This window comes from Falco naumanni, chromosome 11, assembly GCF_017639655.2.
Source record: "Falco naumanni isolate bFalNau1 chromosome 11, bFalNau1.pat, whole genome shotgun sequence".
NCBI classification, from domain to species: domain Eukaryota; kingdom Metazoa; phylum Chordata; class Aves; order Falconiformes; family Falconidae; genus Falco; species Falco naumanni.
Window position 1 is genome coordinate 28,448,100 of NC_054064.1, and position 10,093 is coordinate 28,458,192.

Here is a 10,093-nt window from a genome sequence, read left to right on the forward strand (position 1 = left end):
CAATATCAAACACTGCTCGATAGACTGATGCAATGTTACAGGTATGTACAGGATGTCGCTATCTTTAAACTGTGCTCTACCGTGATTTTTTTTTAATATATAACCAGAAGAGAAAGGAGAGTGAGATTTTTCAAATTCTAAACTATTCCTTATGTTATAGTTGCTCAACCTGAAGGGGTGGGGGTGGAAACCAAAAATAAAGAAAAAAAAAAGCCCACACACATCAATTCCGCTTTCATTTCTGACATCCACATCATCCTTCAACTCTGGACTGGAGTACACCGAAGCCACACTTCCTCATTCACTGAATAGTAGCGTAGGTCAGCACCAAGTGACAGGAGCAGTAACACCCTTTCTCCAACCCCGGCTACTTACTCCCAGTCCTCGGGCTGCTCCCTCCCTTGTGTAGTACTGCAGCAAACAAAACCAGAAAACCAATCCAGCTTAACATAAAGCTGGCACAAGGGAGGAGGAGGAGCACGAGCTGGTAATAACAAACAACTAGTAGGGTGGGGACAACTTCTCTTGGCACCACTTCCAGCTTCAAGCTACCATGAAACTCCAGCGTTGGAGGAAAAATGGAGCTTCATATTGCTTTGCTTTTTGTAAGTGTCATATTGTTAGATTGATATTTTGCAAGAAGGTTTAAAAAAAAACCAACACAAAAATTCTACTGTAGGCTCAAATGATTTGATCTCATCCATTCGATAAAATACAGTTATATTTTCAAAAGGAATTCATAAGCTTTAATCAAATATATAAATGTGATGGGGGAAAAGGTAACTGTTCATAAAAGCTGTAACGCAGGTAACTGCATACTGTGATAACATTACATACTAAGAAAGTGAGTGTAATCAAATGCAAGTATTTAAGGTTAAAAAGCACAGACAGTCTTTGTTCCTACGAAGTATGAAGATAGGTCATGAAATTTCATAAAACAAGAATATTTCATACAAAACCAACTTACTTCACAATGAAATTCAGAATCTGAAATGCAAGTGCAATAATGTTATTGTACTTTGGGATTTTTTTTGCGTTTTTCTTTTGTTCTTTAATACTGAAATGATTTAATAAACAAAAAATCATCTAAACTTTTGTAACATACTCAATAGTAACCACAGTACCATCTCACAAAGAACTGCAATGTAAACCAACTAGTGAAACTTAACAAGAAAACCAAAAAACAAAGAAAGAAACAAAAAAGACCACCACTGAACCCCAGATGGTCTCAAAAAGATCCTTCCTCCTCTGTCAGATATTGGTCATCTACATATGACAGAGGGGAGGAGGGAAGGGAGTGCCTCCAAAAAGAATAACACAGTTGGAAACAAAACACTAGGGTGGGGTGAATCAGTGCTGAGGTGGCATCTTTCTAGAAACCTGGATGGCACATCTTATGCACAAGCTCAGGCTCATGCCAAATTGCCAGACCTTAAATCAAAGAATTTTCTCCCAGGCTGACTGGCAAGAGTTTTTACCTGCATCTGCAAAGTGGGATATGATTCACATGTTGAAATCATTTCAGTGTATTTAATTTATTAAATATTCTGGTGTTACGGGGGACTCTGTTGCCCCTGCTTTCTGAATGTACAGTGCCCGTCACTCCTCTGAAATCAGCTCTTTGTAGAAAACTAATCTGGCTGAAACACAACAGCTTGAAGTCAGACAAGATACCATCCGACCTCAAACTCTAGAAAACTATTAGGCCTATACATACCTACAACAACCAAATTAAAAATGGTTAAAATCAGCTTCACCTTCACCACTGCAGAATGCATTTTAGATTCACTAAAGGAAGGAACGACATTGTTTCACTTTCACTTCTGTCAGTTTCTTTTGTTGCCTCCTTCTCGCAGACTAGCATTAGAAAATTCTGCATTTGAATTGCAAAAACCTCAGGGTAAGGCTTACTTCCAAACAGGAAACAAAACCAGCAACAACACAAAACCCACCCCACTTTCAAGATATTTCTACCCACTGCCCTTCCACTCCTTCCTCTCCAGTTGTTCAACTGCATTTAACTCCTTCAAAAGCATACATTTTGGGTCAGACTACCGTTAACAGGGCCTCTTCAAAGATGAAGGCTAAGCTAAACTGTGAGCTCTTGCATTCTGAGTCGCTCTTCTGCAAAGCATTTCTTTTTTCAATCATTTCATTACCAGCAGAACTGAACGGACCAGGTTTCCTACACATCCCATTTTGTGCTCCTCTCCCACTCTCCCAATCGCAGTCCATTGGGCAAGCAGGGGATAAATATATACTGCAGCTGAAGGAACATACACACTGACTGATTTCTTGGCTACTCCCTAAGAGGAACCGTAACTTCCTCCTGCTTTCCCCTCAGCAGACCCCTCCTCTGCTGAGGTATGATTGTTCCAGAAAACCTACAGAAACTAAACAATCTTTTGACCTTACTTCAAATAGGTTCTAAAATTTGGTCAAACTGGCTGAAATGTCCGAAACTAATGACAAGAGTGTAGAAGAGCAGCTAAAGGAAGAGAACAGTCTCATAGGTTTCGTTTCCCCAGGGAGTACTAGATTAACTATAAACAGCTAAAGTACTACAAACATAATTATTATCAACCTGTTTCTATAAAACACTCCCTCCTTGAGATAGAGAGACTTGTATTTTATCTGAGACCTGCTTTTATCTGTCCCATTATGATTGTCCCTTAAGCTCAAATCTCCCCAGCCAGCCTTCCAACGGTAAGTGGGGCGATTAACCTCATTCCCCCCACCCCCTCACCTGATTACCAATATAGCCCAGCTGAACTTCCTCAAGAAAAATACAAGGAAATTCAGCAAACAAAGGTTACAGCCACAAACTGGAACAAAAGGAAAGGTCGTCTTCTGCACTCTGCTCAGATTGCAGCACAGGTAATGTCTACAGACAGCCTTACGTGTGGTGTGGTGGTGGTGGTGGTGTCTCTCTTCTGTTTACAGCATTAGGCCTATTTTTGTGTTTTAAGGGCTTCTACAAATCATTCAGGCTTCTCCCATGTTCTATGCCAATAGTTTAGGAAAAGTTATCACACTTATGTTTGTTTTATGATGAACTAGACTTAACTTAGTACAAACTATTATCAATCCTGGATGTTTTTCCACACTTAAAACTATCGGAGATTACTGGCCACTAAAGCGCCTCAAGCTCCACCAGCAATAAATCCACCAGTATTCTTAGCAACTAACTTAAGTGCTATGTAGCCTTTCAGGCCTTCCTGTTCCTACAGGCTACAGAATATAGGCTAGTAAGCATAATACTACCAAAATCTATCTAGAAGGAAGCCAGTGCAGTACACACAAAATTTAACACACAAAACAAGGATGCAACAAAACTAGCACTCTGGGTTTACTAAAAATACATAACTCAGTAGGAAGCTCTGCTGTTGTATTTGCAACATGGAGGACTGAAAACTTGCAAAGAGTAGTAACCAGATAAATAAGCTTGTGTGTGTGAGTATATATATAAACTGTAACAAGATCCTATCTGAATTACGAAAGTACTGCTGAGTAACTGAAGTAACAGGAAAGGCTTTGCTCAACACAAAACTTAGTAACATCTAGGTGCAAATATCTTAATTATGAAATGAGCAGAATATGCTGGATAGGAGATCCACACAAGATGAGCTTGTTAAAGATTATTCTCTCTTTGCATTGACACCTGCTGTCTTTTCTGCAACACAGTATGACTCACTGAGAAGGTAAGAAAGGCACGCCACCAGACGCCAAGAACTACCACTTTCTGAAGATACTACTCCTGATGACTCTTGTTCCTAACTCCGGAAAGCCATTCTCTCTGTCACACCAGCTGTATAATTAAGTTACAATGGCTTCCCTTACCTCTGTATTTCATATAAAGATTCCTAATGCTTTAATATGTTTTGGTTCTGATCTAGGTTTTACTGTAATAGTCCTTTAAATGTTTCACAATCAACCTAAGCAAGCACTGAAGCCAGAAGAGGGGTACCACCTGCCTCAAATGCGGCTGTATGCTCTAAGATACATGCTGCTGTAATCAGATCAGGAACCTAATCCAAAGTAGTTCTAACTTCAAAAACAAACACGGACAGCATTTGTACCAATACAGGCGAGGAGGCTGGAAAACCCCGGTACAGCGTGGCATAGGCTTAAAAGTCTTCTCAGAGGCCTGAACCGATCATGAAACTGGTTTATGACTGCTATACATTTTAACTCCATCTACCCATCTTATTCTTAAACGTTCATTTATACTTCGCGCTTATCCTAAATAAAAATACTGCAGTCTGTATCTGTGGCATAGTTTATCTGGATCTTGTAATTAAGCAATAGAGATCCTTTCACCCAAACGCTCATCCCTGAGGAAGGGACAGCCTTTGAGCTACTTCCTATCAGCCACAAAGTAGTTCACAAACTACAGCTAAAGCAAATGGATCTTCCAGCAGCATCCTTAAGCCTCCTTTACCAGGATCCAGCACTTTCACTACTGAAAGAAACGTGCTGAAAACCACTACTTCAGAAAAGTTGCCAAGAATATATACATACAGTTGGCACACACTGACTCACAACAGTTTGTAACTCAAAACTGATTTCAGACTCCCAAGTCAAGCTTTGCTGACACCAAAACCTAAAACCTGAAAATTACTGCTTGCTGGAAATAGTATTTCCTACATCAACAGAAATAAAAAGTAAAATCTAAGGACATCTGATAAATTGGTTTTTTTCCCAAAGATTTGCTAAAACATTAGAATCAGAATTATGAACCAAGGATACACAGTATGAGTACATACACATGTATGCATGCATTTCTGGTTAAAAAAGAAAGTAAAATTGAGAATAATGTGTGTTGTCACAAAATTTAGGTAATAGGTTTTCAGTACTTCTAAGTTAAAAGTTACTGAGCTATCATTTATGTGCAATTAAACAATTTATCAAACAACATACAATATAGTCTTAATATGCCAAAAGCATCAGAAATGTTGACTTTTCCTGGGTGGCTTCCATTCTGCAAATTAATCTGCTAAGCAAACTGCAGGATCCTTCTATGAGTTCTCAGTACGAGTCAGTGCCAGTATTACATTATTTCACTAAGACAGGGACACAAATAAAGTTGATTTAGTAGAAATGCTTTGTAAAATTTAAAAAGCAAGCACTTTTGACTACAAAACAGAATATACTCTCAGCTGGGCAAAATTTTGAACAGCTTTAGAGTACCAATATGAATACATAATCCAAAACCTTTACCCTGACAAGCAGATCCACAAGACTTTTAAGAGGCGCTCCCCAGGGATATCTTGATTTTAAGTAGGACACAGGGAAATCCTGCTCCCCTTTCTCTTTTTCCCAGTAGCAGCAATTCCCTTCAGAGGGAGAACCAGGTTAAGTGCCCCACTGCATCCAGCAGCTGCTTTTCCTCTGCTAGTTGAGATATGAGAGGAAAAGTCCCAGTTGTTTTCTGTGCAAGAACAGAAGACAGAAGGAACTTTCTGATCCCTCTGTACATATATTCTGGGAACACATGTCAATGCATATATTCTGGGAAATTATAATTAAGCCCAAAATTAATTTTATGAAGGTATTTTCACTAGAATAAGAAAATTATTTTAAAAGCTCACTACAAAACTGATGTTTGTAAAGAAGACCTCTCGCTCCTAATAGAGCCTTCTGCCAGATACTGTAATTAAGTGATACTTCCATGGCTGATTTACTCTTCTAATTTATGAAAACAATTATGTCGTAACCATCTGGGGTCATCTACCCAAAAAACACCTACTGAAACTGTAAGCACAAGTCAAACAAAACGAGAAACGTGTGTCCTCTATTTTCAGGAAATGCAGTGACTCTCGAATGCACAGCACAGCGCTCAGGAATTGGTGAGACAGAGGTGGCACAAAGATATAAGAATTTATTAGATCTGTACATAGATATAATTATATTTTTAACATACTAATCCCTACCTTACCCTAAATCTGATTAGATTGTTCCTCTGCGTGTTATGAGGTCATCCTCTTTTGATATACTCAGAAACAACCTTAAAAGCAACAAGGCCTCAGGTGATATGACACATTCAGCCAACTGGCAAATTGCAACATATTGCAAAAGCAGAAAAGTCGTTCAGCTGTTATTTGTATACAAGATAAGCCAACAAAAGAGCACAAACGGAGGCAAAGGGATGCCTGTGTGTCATTTCAGGCACATCGTAACCCATAGAAAGGAGAACCTCTCAGTTGGGCACGGCACAGTGGAGGGGGCACGGCCCGCCAGGCCGGCCCAGGACAGAGGGGCATTTCCCCGGGGGGGCCACACCGATTGCAATGGTCTCTCCCCCCGCCCAGTATTTAATTCCACAGGGCGTGAGAACAACAAGCCGCACGCAGCTCCTGCCCGGCGGGCACTGCCCTCCGGCCGCCCGCCCGCCGAGATGCGGCCCTGGGGCCGGCCCCGGCTCCCCACTGACCTTGGGGCCGCCAACACCCCCCCGGCCGAGCCCGGGGCCCCCGGCCAGGCGTGCGGGCCAGCCGCAGCGCCGCCACCCCGCCCGGGCGCGGGGCAGGAAGGCCGCTACGGGCCGGCAAGGCGGGGCGCGGGCAGGAGGGCCGGGGCAGGGCGGAGCCGGGGCGCCGCAGGCTGAGGCGGGGGGCGCCGGCGCGGACAGCCCCCCACCCCCCCCCGAGCCCGCCTCCCCCCGCCCCGCTCGGGGGGAGAGAGCGGAGCGCGCCCAGCCACCCCCACCCCTCGGGGGAGGCCCAGGAAGCTGGGCGGAGCCCCCCCGGCCCCTGGAGCCCGGTACCTGGCTGCGGCGCTAGGGGTGCCGGGGCTGCGCCCCCGCCATGCCCGGCTCCAGCTGCTGGAGGCCCCGACGCCAGCGGCTCAGTCCGGCCCGGCCGCCATGTCAGCCGCGCCGCGCGATGCATTGTGGGGCGAGGGCGGGAGGGAGAGCCTCGAGGGCGGGCGGCGCTGCCGGGCGGGCGCGGGGCGGCTGTCGGTGCCCCAGCCCCTGCCCTGCCCTGCCCTGCCCTGCCCGGCGCGGCCCGGCTTCCAGGGCGCTCCCCTCCCGTCTCCCTCGGGGCCTCCTGCCCCCAGTGCCGCAGGGGAAGCAGGGCCGGCAGAGGACGCAGCCCAGTTCTTTCTTTACGCACCCCCCCAGCCGCCCTATTCTCTCCCATTTTCCACCCGTATTTCAGGCCAGGCCTCTCTTCGCGCACGCCGGGCCCCAGGCCCAGCGGAGCAGGGTTAGGGCCCGCTGGGAGGCTCTGCCGCAGCCTGGGCCTTGTTTCCCCCTTCCCCAGGGCTTCCCCCCCCCCCCCCATTCCCCTGGTCCCGCCGCCGCTGGGGAGCGGGGCGGGTGTGCTGAGCACAGAGCAGCCTGCGGCAAGCACAGGGACGGGGGGCGGGGGGGGGGGAAATGGCTGCCGGGCCCCTGACCTTGGCTGCGGCGCTGGCCCCGGCAGCCGCTAGGGACCGCGCCTTGGCCGGCACTTCTGGCAGTTCGGCAGGTCTCGGGGGAGAAGGGCCGGCCCGCCTGGCCCTTGGCAGTGCTTAGGGTGACCTGAAGAAATTGGCAAGTGCTGTGTAAGGCAAATCTCGCTGTGATCCAGTACAGTGATACCTCCTTCTTGGCAGTGAAATGTCATGTTGGCACTTCCTAGCCCAGGCTAAGGAGGCCTTTCCAGAAACACAAGGCGTGTAAAAGATTAATGTTGGACTACTAAAACGGTTCCAAGGACAGTATTAAAAATAATGTGACTAGTAGTGCTGGAAACACTTCTTCAGAGCATCTGTGTATGTAAACAAAAGTTGCAAAATCTGTAATACTGGGTTCCATAAAATACTGGCAAGACATACTTCTGAATATATTGTGACCTTAGTGCAATCTTTAGGGCTAGTCTGCTTTTTTGTGGTTCACTTCAAGTTCACCTTTTACTAAATTAGGATTGGATAGCTCAGAGTATTGCTAATGGGATGTGCAGAGCTTTCACCTTTAGGAACAAGAGCCAGTCCAGGTCTGGTCAGCAGTGACAGGAATTGCAGTGCTTCGATGCTGTTCGCAGGACAGCTGAGGTTAGCTGCATGGTGGCTTCAGTCCAGTCCTATTTGACAAAGATTTTTCTTAGATTTAGTAGGCGAAAAGTAAATTGCAAAAGTAACTAAATGACACTTGCTACTGGATACAGTCCTCCTAGACCAACATTTAGACATGCTAGCGAGCAAACACACACCAGTTTGCAAACCTGACTGGCATTTTTCCTGCAAGCTGAAATTTATTAGACTGTATCAGATTTAGTTCAAATAGTTGGATCAACTTTAATATGAAATGTTAATGTAGTTTGGCTCTGAAAACTTGAGTCATTATAAAGCCAACAGTCTTTGACATAGTCCCTCTCTGCCTGTATTCAGGAAAAAGTCTTTCTTCTTTGCTGGTGTTAAAGAATGCTGTATTGCATGAAACATGGCAGTAAAAGAGGAAGCTGAATTCTACTGCCAGCTGGCCATTATTTAAAGAATTCCCAATTCAGTGCCAGTGATCAAAAAATTTCGGATTCTGGGCTCAGTTTGTGGGAGAAAATAGAATTCTGAAAGCCACTAAATTTCATCTAGGAATCAGAGACAATAATCATAAAGCTGCAGGAAGCATAAAGTCCCTTTCCAGACCAAAACCTTGCTTGTCTCATGTTGCAGTACGATGCCTCATTTTTAGTCCCATACTCAAACTACTACAACATTATCCCTCAAAAAAATGTAAAAATATATTGTAGATTTATTTTTAATTTTCTGGCCAAAAAATGTTTATGTTGAATTATTTTTCTTGTTGGAATAATTTTTAAAATTATTTTTAGACATTAGTAGGGTTATTAATTTATTTAAATACATATACTCTATTGAAGGCCTTATTCTCTGTCTCCAGCTGTGTCTGAAGAAACTCTAAAGTTTTTTATATAATTTATTTATAAAATGAGGAAATCATATTTGACTGTCATCTAAAGGAAAGGTTCTTGGTCAATACTACAGCCAGGAAAGTATATGTAAAGATGAGAACTTCAGATTGTTGGCACAGGGTATCTTCCCCGTAGACAGCATAGTAGAAGATTTTCCATCTATATATTCTTGTAGCATATTGCATTATTTCTTGATGCTGTATGTGTACTTAAGCTGGAGTACATAAAAAATTACAAATCTGAGATGTTTAAAAACTAAAATTACATTTTAAAACTAGTTATACACGGCTTCTCCACTTTCAGTAATGCCACTTATGCTTGATTTTCCTAACCAAATTTAATCAGGATGTCAAAGACCTACCAAAACTCAGTTAAAAAAAAATCACAGAATGCGATTACAAAATGCAATATGCTTTTCAAAATATACATTTCCAATATGCCTTGGCTGTGCTACTTAAATGTTTTCTGTAAATCACTACATTTTGCTATTCTTTGCCAAGAATTATCAGAATTATAGGCATGGAGGGCCAGTTTCTCCATCCAAGAAGAAATCGATGACCATCAAATGCTTTCTATTGTTGTTACTTTATACATGCAAATCCTTTTCTTCCAGCAGACATAGTAGCAAATTGTACAAATGGCTATTTTTTTTCTTGCAGAAAAAAGCAAGGAAAAAAAGTTGCACTGAAGCACTGGTTTGGCTCTGTATATGTGAAAGCTTTGGTATCAAATTCAGTTCCTGATGCCTAATACTGCTTTCTTGTGGTATTCTCTTTGGTAACATGGTTTCTCCCAGATCACACTGTGAAGACCAGCGGTCTGGCCACTGCCCGTGACCCAGGCGCATACAGAGATTAATTTCCTGAAGGCTTGGCAAATGGTGCTCCATTTCACAGGATATTATGCATGGCATGTTTGTAATTCTGTTACTGCTGACTGTATGCTGTGACTCTCGTTCAGAACACTTGCATCAGTAACCACTAGCAACCATGCCACTGGTATCCTTTGACATTACAGTAGATGCTATAGTTAGTATACTGAAAAAAGGCACTTGCGAATCCATTAAAAATCACAATAACTCTGTCCCTTATTTTCCTAGGGCATAGTTAAAACAGATCTGTAAATCTGACTGGTATACCACGGACTGGTATTACTGTTCGTGAGCCAACTAGCACTTTCGT

At 43.6% G+C, this 10,093-nt stretch overlaps 1 protein-coding gene across 3 annotated transcripts in view; it reads right to left on the reverse strand.

The window, feature by feature from the left end:
- TUT4 (terminal uridylyl transferase 4) overlaps positions 1 to 6,897 on the reverse strand; it is a 49,885-nt gene extending 42,988 nt beyond the window's left edge. For 2 of the 3 annotated variants that reach the window (XM_040611260.1, XM_040611258.1), the window contains exon 1: positions 6,767 to 6,897. The gene's annotated coding sequence lies outside the window, so the exon portion shown is untranslated. The remainder of the gene's footprint in view (positions 1 to 6,766) is intronic. The other variant, XM_040611259.1, reaches the window with a different exon arrangement.
- Between the last annotated feature and the right edge of the window lie 3,196 nt (positions 6,898 to 10,093).